This window comes from Hypanus sabinus, chromosome 1 (assembly GCF_030144855.1).
Source record: "Hypanus sabinus isolate sHypSab1 chromosome 1, sHypSab1.hap1, whole genome shotgun sequence".
In the NCBI taxonomy this organism is placed as follows: Eukaryota; Metazoa; Chordata; class Chondrichthyes; order Myliobatiformes; family Dasyatidae; genus Hypanus; species Hypanus sabinus.
Window position 1 is genome coordinate 17,216,418 of NC_082706.1, and position 15,504 is coordinate 17,231,921.

The 15,504-nt window shown below is 43.4% G+C and overlaps 1 long non-coding RNA gene across 2 annotated transcripts in view; it reads right to left on the reverse strand.

Annotated features, from left to right (window-relative positions):
- Positions 1-7,690: 7,690 nt before the first annotated feature.
- Positions 7,691-15,504, reverse strand: part of LOC132391144 (uncharacterized) — a 31,896-nt gene continuing 24,082 nt past the window's right edge. The window contains exons 3-4 of one of the 2 annotated variants that reach the window (XR_009511109.1): positions 9,080-9,154; positions 7,691-8,171 (exon numbers count right to left, since the gene is read on the reverse strand). This is a non-coding gene — a long non-coding RNA (uncharacterized LOC132391144). The remainder of the gene's footprint in view (positions 8,172-9,079; positions 9,155-15,504) is intronic. The other variant, XR_009511100.1, reaches the window with a different exon arrangement.

The window sequence follows — 15,504 nt, forward strand, 5'->3', positions numbered from 1 at the left end:
TCGCAGTGTTACTCATTCGAGCCACCAATGTTCTATAGGGATTATGATCCCTAGGTCCGAGTCTGTCTTTCTTCTGCACAAGGGTTCTGATGTTGCTGACACACACTGTGACAGCCTTGTGTGGCCAATCGTATGGAGCAGTGTTCTGGGGCTGTCTCCTGCAGCTCTCACCCATCTGTCCTGCAGATCCTAGAAGGCATAAGGGGTCTTTGTTTGACCTCAGGTTCTGCTGGCAGTGGACCTCAGGCCAATCCAGAAACATAGAACATGGATCACTACAGCACAATTTTTCTGATGCCCAACTACCTGAGGATCAGAATCAGGTTTATTAACAGCGGCATGTGATGTGAAATTTGTTAACTTAGCAGCAGCAGTTCAATGCAATACATAATCTAGCAGAGACAGAAAAAAAGTAGTAATAATAAATAAAATAAAACATAATAAATAAACAAGTAAATAACATATATTGATTATTTTAAAATGTGCAAAAGCAGAAATACTCTATATGAAAGAAAGTGAGGTAGTGTCCAAAGCTTCGAAGTCCATTTAGGAATCAGATGGCAGAGGGGAAAAAGCTCTTCCTGAATCGCTGAGTGTGTGCCTTCAGGCTTCTGTATCTCCTACCCGATGGTAACAGTGAGAAAAGGTGCTGGGAGTCCTTAATAATGGACGCTGCCTTGCTGAGACACCACTCCCTAAAGATGTCCTGGGTACTTTGTTGGCTAGTGCCCGAGATGGAGCCAACTAGATTTGCAACCTTCTGCAGCTTCTTTTGTTCCTGTGCAGTAGCCCCTCCATACCAGACAATGATGCAGCCTGTCAGAATGCTCTCCACAGTACAACTATAGAAGTTTTTGAGTGTATTTGTTCACATGCCAAATCGCTTCAAACTCCTAATGAAGAATAGCTGCCGTCTTGCCTTCTTTATGACTACATCAATACATTGGGACCAGGTTAGATCCTCAGAGATCTTGACACCCAGGAACTTGAAGCTGCTCACTCTCTCCACTTCTGTTCCCTCTATGAGGATCGGTATGTGTTCCTTTGTCTTACCCTTCCTGAAATCCACATTCAGTTCTTTCGTCTTACTGACGTTGAGTGCCAGGTTGTTGCTGCGGCACCATTCCACTAGTTGGCATATCTCACTTCTGTACACCCTCTCGGCACCACAAGATCTCCATAAGATCTATATCCCTCCATTCCCCGCATACCCATTTTGATCTAAAAGCTTCTTAAATGCCACTTTTTTTTATCTGTTTCCAACACCTGAAAGCCCCTTCTGGGCATCTACCTCTTTATGTAAAAATATCCTGACCCTGGCCATCTCCTTTAAACTTACCCCTCTCACTGGAATGTCTTCTAGTATTTGATATTTCTGCACGGGATAAAGACTCTGAATGCAGAGAAGATCTGTGTCTTTAAATTTCTTAAATTTCTCCCTCATCCTCCAACACTGCAGAGAAAACATTCCAGGTTTTCCCATCCTCCCCTTATAGCTCAATCTCTCTAATCCAGGCAGCATCCCGATGGACCGCTTCTGCACTTTCCACTATGTCCACATCCATCCTATAATGGAGAAACCAGAATCTCACACAATACTCCCCGTATAACCTGATCAAAGTTTAATAAAGCTGGAAGGATATCCATTCGGGGTCATTATTTTATCATTCTTTAAGTATTGATCAAATTCTTTTGTCCCATACAGAACTGACTGGCTAATTTCAAATAAGTACTCACATCACATATAAGAACAAATACTTCATTCCTGATTTAATGTGCATTGTACAGTTTTCAGAATGTCTGCAGATTTACATTAGCAGTACTATAAATGATATATCAAAATGTCAATTAAATATCAATATCACTTGTCATCTTAAAGCTTGTACTCCTCATCCTCCCCACTTTCTTATTCTGGCTTCTTCCCCCTTCCTTTCCTGTCCTGCTGAAGGGTCTCAGCCCGAAATGTTGACGGTTTACCTCCCTGTTCATTGCTGCCTGATTTACTGACCCATTGTTACACGCTCTGCTCGTGCATGGCCGAGGAACCACTTTGTCAAGTTCACCGATGGCACAGCAATGGTGAGGGTCGTCACCCGCACCGATGAGATGGCCTACTGAGAGGAGGCGAAGAACTTGAGGCCCGGTGCCGGGTAGAGAACCTCTTCTTCAGTGTCCACAACAGAAAGGAGATGGTTAGTGACTTCAGGAGAACCCGCACCTCCCGCCTGTTTTTCACATTGGTGGCACAGCAGTGGAAACTGAGGGTAGTTTCAAACACCCGTGTTTGCACATCTCACACAACACCTCATGGTCCCAGAGCACGCTCTACACAGTCAAGGAAGCTCACCAACGCTTCTGCTTTCTGAGGAGCTTGAAGAGAGCTGGACTTTACACATCGATACTTACGACCTTGTGTGTGTGTGTGTGTGTGTGTGTGTGTGTGTGTGTGTGTGAGTGTATTTGCAGAATCTTTTGAGTTTAAGTATCATAGAATATTATAATTTCAAGTTTCTAATCATGGAATGCATGCGGCTCTTTAATAAAACTAATTACAAAGATTTCAATATCTGTGTCTTACTGTTATACTCACATACACGTGGGTGGGGTTGTAAATAAAGAGCACGGAGAATGTTCTGTATCTGGGCGGCACTGTCTCTCCGTTCTTTCTCCTAATGGCCCTGGTTAAGTGCTGAAAAATGCGTGTGTACTTCACTCGACTAATTTAGTCAAGCGACCACAGATCATTAAAATGCAAGGGAGTCAGTGCTGACTCAGAGCTGGGCCTCACACAGAACGAGGACTTTGCAGTGATACAAGGCTTCGGGACAAAGCCAGGAAGAGGAGGTGCGTGAGGTTGAAGGTCATGGTGGGCGACCTGAAGCACCATCCTCAGCCGCCATTTCAATCCCTGACCCTGAGAAAAAGACAGCAGAATCTGAAGAAGTGCAGAGAGAACTGAAGGATGTCAGTTGGTCAGACAGCACCTATGGAGGGAATCTTTCAGATCAAGACCAAAGTCCAGAAGTAGACTCTCGATCCTAAACACCTCTGATCACTGGGTATGGACTTGGGCCCTGAGGACTCTCACTTCAGATCCTGTTTCAGAACCTAAGTGCAAAGGAGCTCTATTGTATTACTGAGTGAGTGCTGACATTTTCAAGGACAGGAGCTCTCAGAGGAAGGGTTGAACTGGGAACCCTTCTGCCTTCTCGGAAGATCCCACTGTACTTTTTGAACAGGGCACAGGGGAGGTTTAGATTTAGATTCTGATTTATTTGTCACGAGTACAGTATGTCGAAACGTGCAGTGAAATGCATTGTTTGTGTTAACAAGGATGTGCTGAGGACCAACACAGCAAGCCTACAATGTTCATCAGAACAACACAAAACAAAACAACAAGATAAGCCCCTTTTTCGCCCTCCCATCTACCCGCCCACCCATTCCCTCCCACAGAAAGAGAAGCCTGCAACCTCAGGACAAGCTGGGCTTCCATTCCTTAGTCCTAAGCTCTGTAATTTTGCCCCCGGGCTCGCGATCACAGGATTGACATTTGGACTTTTAGACGCGCATGGGGAATACACCTAATGTTCTGTAGCTGCTGTTACATCAAGGAGAGAATTAAAACTTATACTCTAAGCAAAATACACTGGAGTTGGTTAATTGGGACCTACTTGGGATCAGTACATTTTGGCCCAATTAAGCACTGCCCTAATTAGTCAAAGTTTCATGGAAATAGTTCTTTAAAAAAGGCATAAAAAAGCAAACTACTGCTTAACTGATTAAAAAAATGTATGTTTAAACAAAATAACAAATTAGAACACTGCAAAACTATTACAGTACTGTAAAACTGTGAATTAGTCCCTAATAGTAATCAACAGGGGAATTAATCCAGTGTATGCTGCCATGCTCTTTTGATTGATTATAAATGAACAAAACAAGCGCAGACACCTACTGCAGGTAATGGACTGCCTTCAAACAATGCTTTTAGTTATTCCATCTTCCAAACCTTCATTTTCATTGTAAAGTTCAAGATGATTGTCGATGCCTTCAAATTCTTTGCAGCTGCTCATTTTCACTCCTGCCCAGTTCTGGCATCTCCAAACCCACATGCTTCAAACAGCAATGAGCAGAACAGTTCTGAATTGTCATACTGTTTATTTCTTGCCAACTATCAGTGACAAAAATGTGCTGCTTTTTGATCACAAACACATGGAACTAATGCTATTTTAAACCTGTTTATTCTGAGCACGGTGTAGTGTCAAACGGCCGCATGACATGCAGCTGTCTGATGCTGATTAGTGTTCGGTAAGCTCACTGTCCCAATTAAGAGGCATAGTGTCCCAAATAAATCAGGGAATCCCAACTATTTTCTTGATTAGTTTTTGCTCTCTAAGAATTGTCCAAATAGGCAGCTGCTCTGATTAACTGATGGCCTAATTAACTGGAATCCACGGTATTCACCTTTATACAGCACATTTACTGACATCACGGGCAATACATTGAATCATAGAAGTAAGCTCTTTAGCCCATTATATCCTCAATGATCATAAGTGCAACTGCACAGAAAGCACTGCAGTGTCTCCTCTTCCTTAGAAATTTCCAAATCTTCAGGATGATATCTAAAGCTCTAATGAACTTTATAGACATGTGGTGGAGAGTATATTGACTGGCTGCATCACAGCCTGGTATAGAAACACCAATGGCTTTGAGCAGAAACTACTAAAAAAGTGTTGGATACGGTCCAGTCCAACACTGGTGAAGCCCTGCTCACCGTTGAGCACATCTACATGGAGCATATAAAATTCTAAAGGGATTGGACAGGCTAGATGCAGAAAGATTGTTTCCGATGTTGGGGAAGTCCAGAACGAGGAGTCACAGTTTAAGGATAAAGGGGAAGCCTTTTAGGACCGAGATGAGGAAAAACTTCTTTACACAGGGAGTGGTGAATCTGTGGAACTCTCTGCCACAGGAAACAGTTGAGGCCGGTTCATTGGCTATATTTAAGAGGAAGTTAGATATGGCCCTTGTGGTTAAAGGGATCAGGGGGTAAGGAGAGAAAGCAGGTACAGGGTTCTGAGTTGGATGATCAGCCATGATCATACTGAATGGCGGTACAGGCTCAAAGGGCCGAATGGCCTACTCCTGCACCTATTTTCTATGTTTCTATGAGTGCTATCGCAGAAAATCAGCATCCATCATCAAAGACCTCCACCACTTAGGGCATGCTCTCTTTTCATTGCTGCCATCAGGAAGAAGGTACGGGAGCCTCAGGAGTCACACCACCAGGTCCAGGAACAGTTACTACCCCTCAGCCGTCAGGCGCTTGAACCAGAGGGTTTAACTTCACTCGCCTCATCAATGAGCTGTTCCCACAACTCACATTCAGGGACTCTTCATCTCATGTTCTGATATTCATTGCTTATTTGTTTATTTTCATTGTTTCTTTTTTCCTTTGTATTTGCATACTTAGTGTCTTTTGCACATTTGATTTTTGTCCATCCTGTTGGGTGCGGCCTTTCATTGGTTCTATTATTTCATGAATTTACTGAGTATGCTTGAAAGAAAATGAATCTCAGGGCTGTATGTGGTAAGATATATGTACTTTGATACTATATTTACTTTGAACTTTAAACTTTGATCATTGCACCCACCTGTACTGAACCTATTTACCCACATTACATCCAGGTGTCTTGACAACTCAAGTGCTTGTCTGGATTTTCTTAAGTATTATGAGAGTCTATCCACCACCTTCCCGGGCAATGCATTCTGGGCTCCAACTTACTTCTGGGTGAAAGAAGTTTCCCCCACCCCCTAAATCCCCTCTAAATCTTAAGTTTAAGCTTTCTTGTTGTAGACACACCTGTCTTTGATAAAGGTGCTTACTGTTTACCTTGTTCATTCCAATCAGATTGTGAATATATTGATAATTCTTCTGTAGTTCAAAGTACATTATCAAAATATGTATGCTATATACAACCTTGAAATTCATCTCCCAACAGGCAGCCACAGAACAAAGAAACTGAGTAGAACCTATTAAAAAAGAAGACCGTTAAACACCCAATGTGCAAAATGAAAGGACAAATTGTGCAAACGATACCATGTAGGCAAATAGCATTCAGGACTAAGGTTCACAAAAGTGAGTTCTCAGCTGGTCTAGGAGCCTGGTTGTTGCAGGCCACAGCCTCAGTTCAGCGCAGAGATGAGTAAACTTTGCGGAGCTGTGAGCTAAACACCGGCCCGTTCCTCACCTTCAGCCAATATCCACTAATAATAGTATCCAACTAACGTACCACTTCTGCTTTACTAGAACCAGGCATACCATGTTGCTCATAGCAACCTCCCACAAGCAGCAATGTGATAGCAACTGGTTTTGTAAGATACATGAGTAATATGCATTGGCAAGATCACCACGGTAACTCCCTCAGTCTTCTTGGTGCGTGGCCAGGTGGTTAAGGCTTTGGGCTGGCGATACGAAGGTCGTTAGTTCGAGCCTCAGCCGGGGCAGCATGTGTGTCCTTGAGCAAGGCACTTAGCTACACGCTGTTCCTGCATGTTTATAGCCCAGTGGCGGCAGTTGGTGCAGTATGGACAAGACAAGACAAGGTAACACCCTGGATTATTGCATTGCACTTGAGAGAGTGGCTGTAGCCCCAATTCAATGTCTCATCTGAGAGGCGGCAGTGCGCCCCACTCCCAGGTTACATTAGAGTGGCAGACTAGATTCTTTGTTTGTTTATCTTTATGTGGAATGTTACTCTGTGCTTTGAATGAAGTGTTAAGTTACTATCTTGGCAAGAGCTGCAGGGCAGGTGGACACTTCAGCCCTTTGGTTCTTTTCTCCCTCCATTGAATGGGATCACGGCTACTCCTTATTTCAAAGTTTCAAAGGTACTTTTAATGTCGGAGAAATGTGTAATGGCTTCTCTGTAATGTTAACTGGTGAGGTAATGATTTCTCTGTAGCAGCAATGTTTGGGTTATAACTAGAGATAGCGGGTGACTATTCAACGGGGGGGGGAATGTTATTCTTTCTTGTGTGTCTGAGAGCTGTTGGTTTCGTGGGCTTTTGCCAGAAGGCGCGAGGGGAATGAAGAAAGGAGACGCGACTTGAGTCAGTCAGTGGGCCACACAACCGGGGGGGCGGGGGGTACTCTGAGTGGGGGTCTGAAGGAGGAGATCGATGGTGGAAGAAGAACTGCTGGACTGCGTGAGCTCCAACTTAGTGCGCACATGACTGTTTAATAAGATTATTGGTGCCTTTTATATTTTGTTTCTCTACTGACCATATAGTCAAAGTAAAGAGTTATAGAGCTTAATCATTTAATCGCATATTGTGTATGGTTTTTTTTATTTCAGGGTTTTGATTTATAACAGGGGACACATAATACAGCATCCACCCAAACAAAATTTCTCAAGCTTGGCCGGGCAGGGAGGTTGTCACCCCCTAGATTAAGCCACTAGAAGAAGTGAGTATTACAAGTGTATACAATATACATCCTGAAATTCTTTTTCCTTGCAACCATCCACGAAAACAGAGAAGTGCCCCAAAGAATAAATGGAAATTAAATGTTAGAACCCCAAAGCCCACCCCAGTTCCCCCTCCCATGCATAAGCAGCAGCAAAGTAATGATCCCCTCTCCCCCACCAACAAAAAAAGCATCAGCGGTTCCCCCCCCCCCCACCGAGCACTCAACTGTGCAGCAAAGCATCAATAAAGACACAGGCTTGCAGTACCCCAAAGTCTACTCGTTCACCCGGTAATTCAACATACCACAGGCTCTGTCGCTCCCTAATAAGGGTAAAAGAGGTGACTCCGTTTCACATTGAGAGGGGAGACTTAGCAAACAATTCACTGATTTACAAAGATAAAAGTTTGTTGAGTATCTTTTTTCCAAACACTGTGCCTAAAGAACTCGGCTCTCTGGGTACACAGCCAGCTTGCTGCTTACAATCTCCAGTCTCCCATGACACACCAATTTGCTGTGGAGGCACCGACCTCGAGTCTGCCCGCCTTCAGAGCCAGGAAACCCCAGAACCCTGAAGGCGCTAGTCTTCTAGGTTGTGTCCTTGGTATATCGGATAGCAGCCAGTCGTGAGACAGCGGGAGCAGGTCCCATTCCGCAAAGAACCAAAGTCAGCATGTAACTCCAGGTCATGCTCTTCAAAAGAACCCTGAAAGGGAAAAATAGAGATATTAATGATGGAAATATAGCTGTTTCCAAAGATGCAAGCAAAGGAGTCACCATTCGGTGCCATTGTCCTCCACCCAGAGAGCTCAAAGTAAATTTATTATCAACGTACATTTATGTCATCATATACAACACTTTTGACTCATTTTCTTGTGGGCATTCACAGTAAATACAAATAAACAATAAAAACCACAAGCAAAATAATAATAATAGGCAAATAAGCAATAAATATCAAGAACATGAGATGAAGAGCCCATGAAAGTGACTGTGGAGTCAATATTTCAGGAATAGCCACACATGGAGCCCAGCAATCTACTTTCTTCCTAACAATGATAAACAAATTGACTTCCACAGCCTTCCATGGTAGAAAATTCCATAGGTTCACCACTCCACTGAATGAAGGAATTTTTCCACATCTCAGTTAACACCATCTTGCTCCATATCCTGGGACTCTTATCCCTTGTTCTGCAGCCGTCCTGCCTGTGTCCTGCCCATCTGGTCTGTAATGTCGAATGACTCATTATGCAGACACTAAATGCTCTTTCAGAGGAAGAGCAGGAAATTGGCCCGGCATGGAGGGTGATATTCCTTCCTCAACTAATGATATTATAAAGCAAATTGATGTGCTTTTCATTTTGCTTGCTTCTGTCCCTGAGTCAGCAGGTTAAGTATTCAGATTTAAGAACAAAATTCTAAGCCGGCACTTGTTAGGTATGTGGGTTATGGCCAAAGAAAAAAATGGCTCCAGTTGCTTAGTACCTTAGTGCAAGGGTGTTTATTCGGTGTGTCAAAAAATCAAACTTACAAAATTTAGCGAAAACAGTGAAAAGAAAACTGCCAATATTTACAAAAAGATATCTAACTGAAAACACAATGTAGCTACATACTTACACTTGGACAGCATGAACTCCTGGCAGTCTCGATCCCTCTCTACTGCTCAGAGCAATGAGCTCTTTTGATTTCGTGCTAGGGCATACAATACCATCCTTAGTTACCAACAAAATTAACTTAACACATGCATTAGAATATGATGCACCACACAATGTAGTTACAACCATATTCCAAAATAAACACAAGTATTAGGCTTAAATACAGAGTACAAACAATAAATATGCATTTACACATGCCCATTGCTAATGAAATGAAATATTCTGGTAGGAATATTCATGTATTTCTGGTAGGTATTCATGGTAGGAAAGGCACCATAAAGCCAACCTGAGTACATCAGCCTGGTTTAGGAGCCACTACGAGAAAATACTGGGAAGGCATTGAAGTGTGCACTCCCAGAGCAATGACAGCGAAATGACAAACCGATGTTTCTGTGCGTGTACCGAGCGTTCTCTCTGTCACAGTAGGCCAGTTCAGTTCTGTCCCAGAGATGCTGAAAACCAATGTAGAACTCTGGGCTGCTGCCCTGTTGCCACAGCAGACCTGGGTCAATTTTGTCAACACTCTTGCCTCAAGTCAAGGTTCTGAGCTGATACTCTAATCGAGCACCGTGTGTGCGCTGCACTTTCGGAGGCAAGGACTCTCAGATGAGGGTTTGAACTAGGAGCCTGTCCAAGCCTTTGACCATATAACCATATAACAATCACAGCACGGAAACAGGCCATCTCGGCCCTCCTAGTCCGTGCCGAACTCTTAATCTTACCTAGTCCCACCTACCCGCACTCAGCCCATAACCCTCCACTCCTTTCCTGTCCATATACCTATCCAATTTTACCTTAAATGACACAACTGAACTGGCCTCTACCACTTCTACTGGAAGCTCATTCCACACAGCTATCACTCTCTGAGTAAAGAAATACCCCCTCGTGTTTCCCTTAAACTTCTGCCCCCTAACTCTCAAATCATGTCCTCTCGTTTGAATCTCCCCTACTCTCCGTGGAAAAAGCCTATCCACGTCAACTGTATCTATCCCTCTCAAAATTTTAAATACTTCGATCAAATCCCCCCTCAACCTTCTACGCTCCAATGAATAGAGACCTAATTTGTTCAACCTTTCTCTGTAACTTAAGTGCTGAAACCCAGGTAACATCCTTTGACCGGTCTTTTTATAGAATGTAGAAATCTACGCACATTACAGGCCCTTCAGCCCCCAGTTATGCTGACCATAAACCCTACTCTAGAAACTGTCTGGAATTTCCCTACAGCATCGCTCTCTGTTTTTCTAAGCTCCATGTACCTATCTAAGAGTCTTTTAAAAGACCTTATTGTATCTGCCACTACAATCGTCACTGGGAGTGCATTCCATGCACCCACCGTTTGTAAGACCATAGGATGTAACGGCAAGAGGGAGCAAGGGACTTCCTCCCAGTGTCCTGATCAATATTTATAACACAGTGTAACTCAAAGCTTACCTAGTCTTGATCGTGACCCTGTTTGTAGGATCTTGCTCAGCCTGAACTGAGCTACAGTGTCATACAATCATGCAGCACAGAAAATGGCCCTACAGATGAACTGGTCAAGATATGGCCCACATCCTTCTAAAACTTTCCCATCCAAGTACTTTGCAATATTGTTAATGCAACTGTTTCAATCACTTCCTTGGTCTGTGCATTCCATGTACTGTAATATCCACCCTCTGGGTGAAGGAGAAGACCCTCAACTTCCTATTAAATTTCTCCTTTTAAAAGTCTGCATTTTATTAGTAGCTCCATTTTCAGAAGCACTTCAATGTCTGTAAAAAGTCCTGATGTGAGATTACAACCAAACTTTTACATCAGTCTTCACTGTGGAAGACACCAGCTGTGTGCCAGAACTTTGAGAGTGTCAGGGGGCAGAAGTGAATGTTGTTGCTATAACTAAGGAGAAGGTGCTTGGGGAGCTGAAAGGTCTAAAGACAGATAAGTCATCTGGACCAGATAGACCACACCTCAGGTTTCTGAAAGAGGTAGCTGAGGAGATTGTGGAGTCATTAGTACTGATCTTTCAAGAATCATTAGATTCTGGAATGGTTCAGGAGGACTGGAAACTTGCAAATGTCAAAAAGGATAGCAAAATCATCTGGATGTGTTTGTTGTAAAACTGAAAATGGAGCTGGATACAGGGTCGGCTTTGTCCATAATTCCAGAGGCTGACTAAAACAGACTGTTTTCTAAGCTACCATTAGAGATGACCTCCATGATACTAAAGACTTACACAGGTGAAAAAGTGCCTCCCAAAGGCAAAATGAAAGTAAATGTGATGTATGGAGGCCAAACACAATGGTTAGAGTGTTATGCATTGAAAAGTGGAGGGCCAGCACTTTTTGGATGTGAATGGTTGAGAAAAATTCAGCTAGACTGGCACGCAATCATAGCTGTCAGTGTGACATCAACAGCCCAAATGGTAGTACTAACTAGAGGCTGGCACAGCTGCTGAATGCTAATGAGAATTTATTTGAGTAGGGGATTGATAAACTCAAAGGCATTGAATCGGATGAAACAGCAACACCAAGATTCCATAAAGCAAAGTCCAATGCCTTATGGACTATGTCCTAAAGTCGCTGCCAAACTACAGAGCTTGGAGGTGTCTGGACTTCTATACAAGGTTGAATGGAGTGGTTTGGTCATGCCTATTGACCCAATGATCAGGAAAGGGAAGGCCAGAGCCATTTGCATATGTGGTGAGTTCAAGGTGAGCATCAACCCAGTGCTGCGTATTGTGCATATCCCTGCCATGAGTAGAAGATATTTTTGGCAGGCAGAGAGAGATTTTCAAAGATTGACTTGTCACAAGCCTACCAGCAAATGGAGATTGAGGAATCAAGCAAGAAGTTCATCACAATCAACACTCACAAGGCACTGTCCCAGTATAATTGTCTCATCTTTTGTGTTGCATCAGCACCAATAATTCGGAGCAATGCACCAAGTGCTCCGAGGTGTCCCAGGAGCACTATGTTACCTTGATAACATCATCCGCAAAAATGATGAAGAGCACTTCCAGAACCTTGGTAAAGTGTTTACCAAGCTCAGTGAGTATGGTCTGCGCAAAGAGAGAGAAATGTGAGGTTTTGAAGAATGAAATCTGGTATTGTGGACATGTCATTGACAAGTATGGCTTACGTAAATCACAAGAGAAGACTGAAGCAGTGCTCCTGGCACCCAAACATGGAAAATGTGTCACAACTCAAATCATACTTGGGCCTTGTAAACTACTACCACTGGTTTCTCCCAAACATTGCTACAGTGCTGCATCCATTGAATGGCTGTTACAGACAGGAGCAAAGTGGGAATGGCCAGATAGATGTGAACAAACATTCAAGGAGACAAAGAGAATAATAATGTCCGATGAACTGCTCACCCATTATGACCCATCCCTGCCCATCAGACTGGCGTGCAATGTGTCCCCTTGTGGCATTGGAGCTGTTTTGTCATATATTATGAAAGATGGATCTGAATGCCCAATTGCATTTGCTTCACGATCTCTGACAAGTGCAGAATGCAACTACGTACAGATCAACCAAGAGGCCCTTAGTTTAGAATGGGGAATAAAGTCCACCACTACCTGTAGGGACAAAAGTTTATGCTAGTGTCGGATCACCAGTCCCTTGTGTCCATTTTCAATCCCAGGACAGGAATTCAAGTGATGATTGCTACCCACTTCCAAAGTTGGGCTATTCCTAGGAGCCCACTCTTATGACATAGAGTTCAAGAGTACCAAACACCACAGCAACGCTGATGGCCTGTCACGTCTTCCACTAATGGCAACTGAAGATGAAAAGTCTTCATACCATGACATGGCAGAAGTGTTCCATACTGCTTTGGTGGACCAGTTGCCAGTAAAAATTCTGAAATACAAAGGGAAACAAGAAATGACCCAACATTGTCAAAAGTCTATGAAATCATAAGAGTCTTAGAAAATCTGCATAAAGTTCACCTGGGTACCGTCAAGATGAAGAGTCTCACCTGGAGCTACATGTGGTGGCTGGAAGTAGATAAACAGATTGAAGACTTGGTCAAAAGCTTTTCAGGATGCCAAAAAATTCAAGATGCACCCCCACAGGCAACACTACACTCATGGAAAGTAGTCATCACCACCATGGCAAGAGTTCATATTGGCTTTTCTGGGCCATCAATGGACTCCATGTTTCTGAATGCTGTGGGTGCTTCTTCAAAGAGGCCAGAGCTTATAACGATGAAGTCAATGACCTCTGCAAAGTCTGTCTCTGCTCTGAGGACTATCTTCACCAGAACTACTTGCGAGTGACAACGGACCTCAATACACATCAGAATAACTTTGACTGTTCAATAAGAAAAATGGCATCAGCCATTTTAAGTCAGCTCCTCACACTCAGCAATGAATGGCTTAGCTGAAAGGTTTATCTGAACCTTCAAGAAGTCCATTAAAGTGATGGAGAAGGAGGAGACTTCTCTGCAGCACAAGGTGGACAACTTACTTTCTGCGTATCAGAACTCTGTTCATGCGACTAAAAAACAAACTCACGCAATGCTGTTCATGAAGAGGAATCTGAGATCTCACATAGGCCTCCTGAAACCATACCTCCAGAGGAAAGTACAGAATGAACATTTCAACCAGTTGCCAAGTGAAGCAGCGAGGAGTTTTGAGACTGGACAGGAAGATCTAAAGTGTGATTACCGAGAAGACAAGTGGACACCCGATAGGGTAGCTACAAGAACTGGACCACTGATGTACACAGCGGATTTGGAGATCAGACGTGGAGACGTCATGTGGACCAGATACTGGATGCTCAATCAAAGGAAGCACCTGAGTCGACTGCATCCTAAAAGGCAGACGCATTGCAGTCACCAGATTTGCCTCTCAATGATGATGTCACTGACAGCAACGTCGCAGCAGAAACCAAGAACATTATCATTGACAAAACACTCGCCAAACCTGATGCCACTCCACATGCTCAGAGATGATATCCAGGCAGAAGCAGTGACTGAATCTTTAGAACTGTGAAGCTAGTTATGGACTTGTGTTGTGAAAGCTTTTATATTTGGAATATGGGTTTATGAAAGGTAAATTGAATGTATTTTACAGATACAGTTTTATGTTGCATTAATCTAAAGGGGAGGAAGTGTAATATATGGATTTATTTCTTTTAGCGTAATGACCCCTCTTAGAAATACTTATGGATTATCGTCTATGCATGCATGTTAATCTTTGTCTATGCATGCTCTGATGTCTGCAGATGTGCACTGTTCTCCCCCTTGCTCTCACTGAAATGTGAACACGCCAGTTAAAGTCATCTTCCGCATCCGTGCTTTTAGTTAATCGATATGTAGTTGTGCACAGACACAACAGCCAAGCCTTTAGGCATATTTGAAGTGGAGGTTGGAAGGTTTTGGAATAGAAAAGTTGTCAATGGTTACGGGGAGAAGGCAGGAGAATGGGGTTGAGAGGGAGATTAAATCAGCCATGGCGGGGTGACAGATCAGACTCAAAGTAAGTGATCATGGTAGAACTGACCAAGAGAAAATCTGCAAATACTGGAAATCCAAGCAACACACGGAAAGTGCCGAAGGAACTCAGCAGGCCATGCAGCATGCATGGAAAGGAGTACAGTCAACATTTTGGGCTGAGACCCTTCAGCAGGTCCTGGGGTGGAGGTTATGATGTGAGCCTAGGGTTGAGGTTTAGAGGTTTCATTGGCTGCTCGCTGTGCAGAACCTACTGTCTCCTTGGCATTATATATGCTGCAAAAAAAAAACTATCAGGACTGTCACAGAGGTTGCTGACTGAGTCTCCAGATGGCTATGAATAAAGACAGGTGTCTCGTGGACTATTACTTCTGGGACACAAGCCAGGACCTGACTGGGTCACCTGGACAATGGTGTCTGATGTTGAAAGACCCGATGACCCCAGCTTACATCACTGATGATGTGTCCTAGCACGTCCTGAGATGCATCTCAGCATCAACGATCAACTACATTAGCACTTCAAACTCAGGCAGATGTCTTCTGAGAGATGTGATGAGGCAGTTAAAAATATTGAAGCATCTCTTTCAGGATTGGATCACTGAAGTGCCCTTACCCTGTAGGAAGGGTATTCGATCAGTGCGTAATTGCAAATAATATCTTATTAGCTATGATTATTTTATATTTAGAAGCAGGATGTTATCTAACACATCAAGGAACTTTTATAGATGCACTGTGGAGAGCATCCTGTCAGGTCGTATCACAGCTGGTATGGATACACCAAAACCCAGGTATGGAATAAATATCCAAAATGTAGTGAAATCAGATCAGTTCATCACAGGGAAAGCCCGACCCACCATTGAGCACATTTACAAAAAGTACTGGCACAGGAAGGCAGCAGCCATTACCAAGGGCTCCCATCATCCAAGCCATGCTCTCTTCTCTCAACTA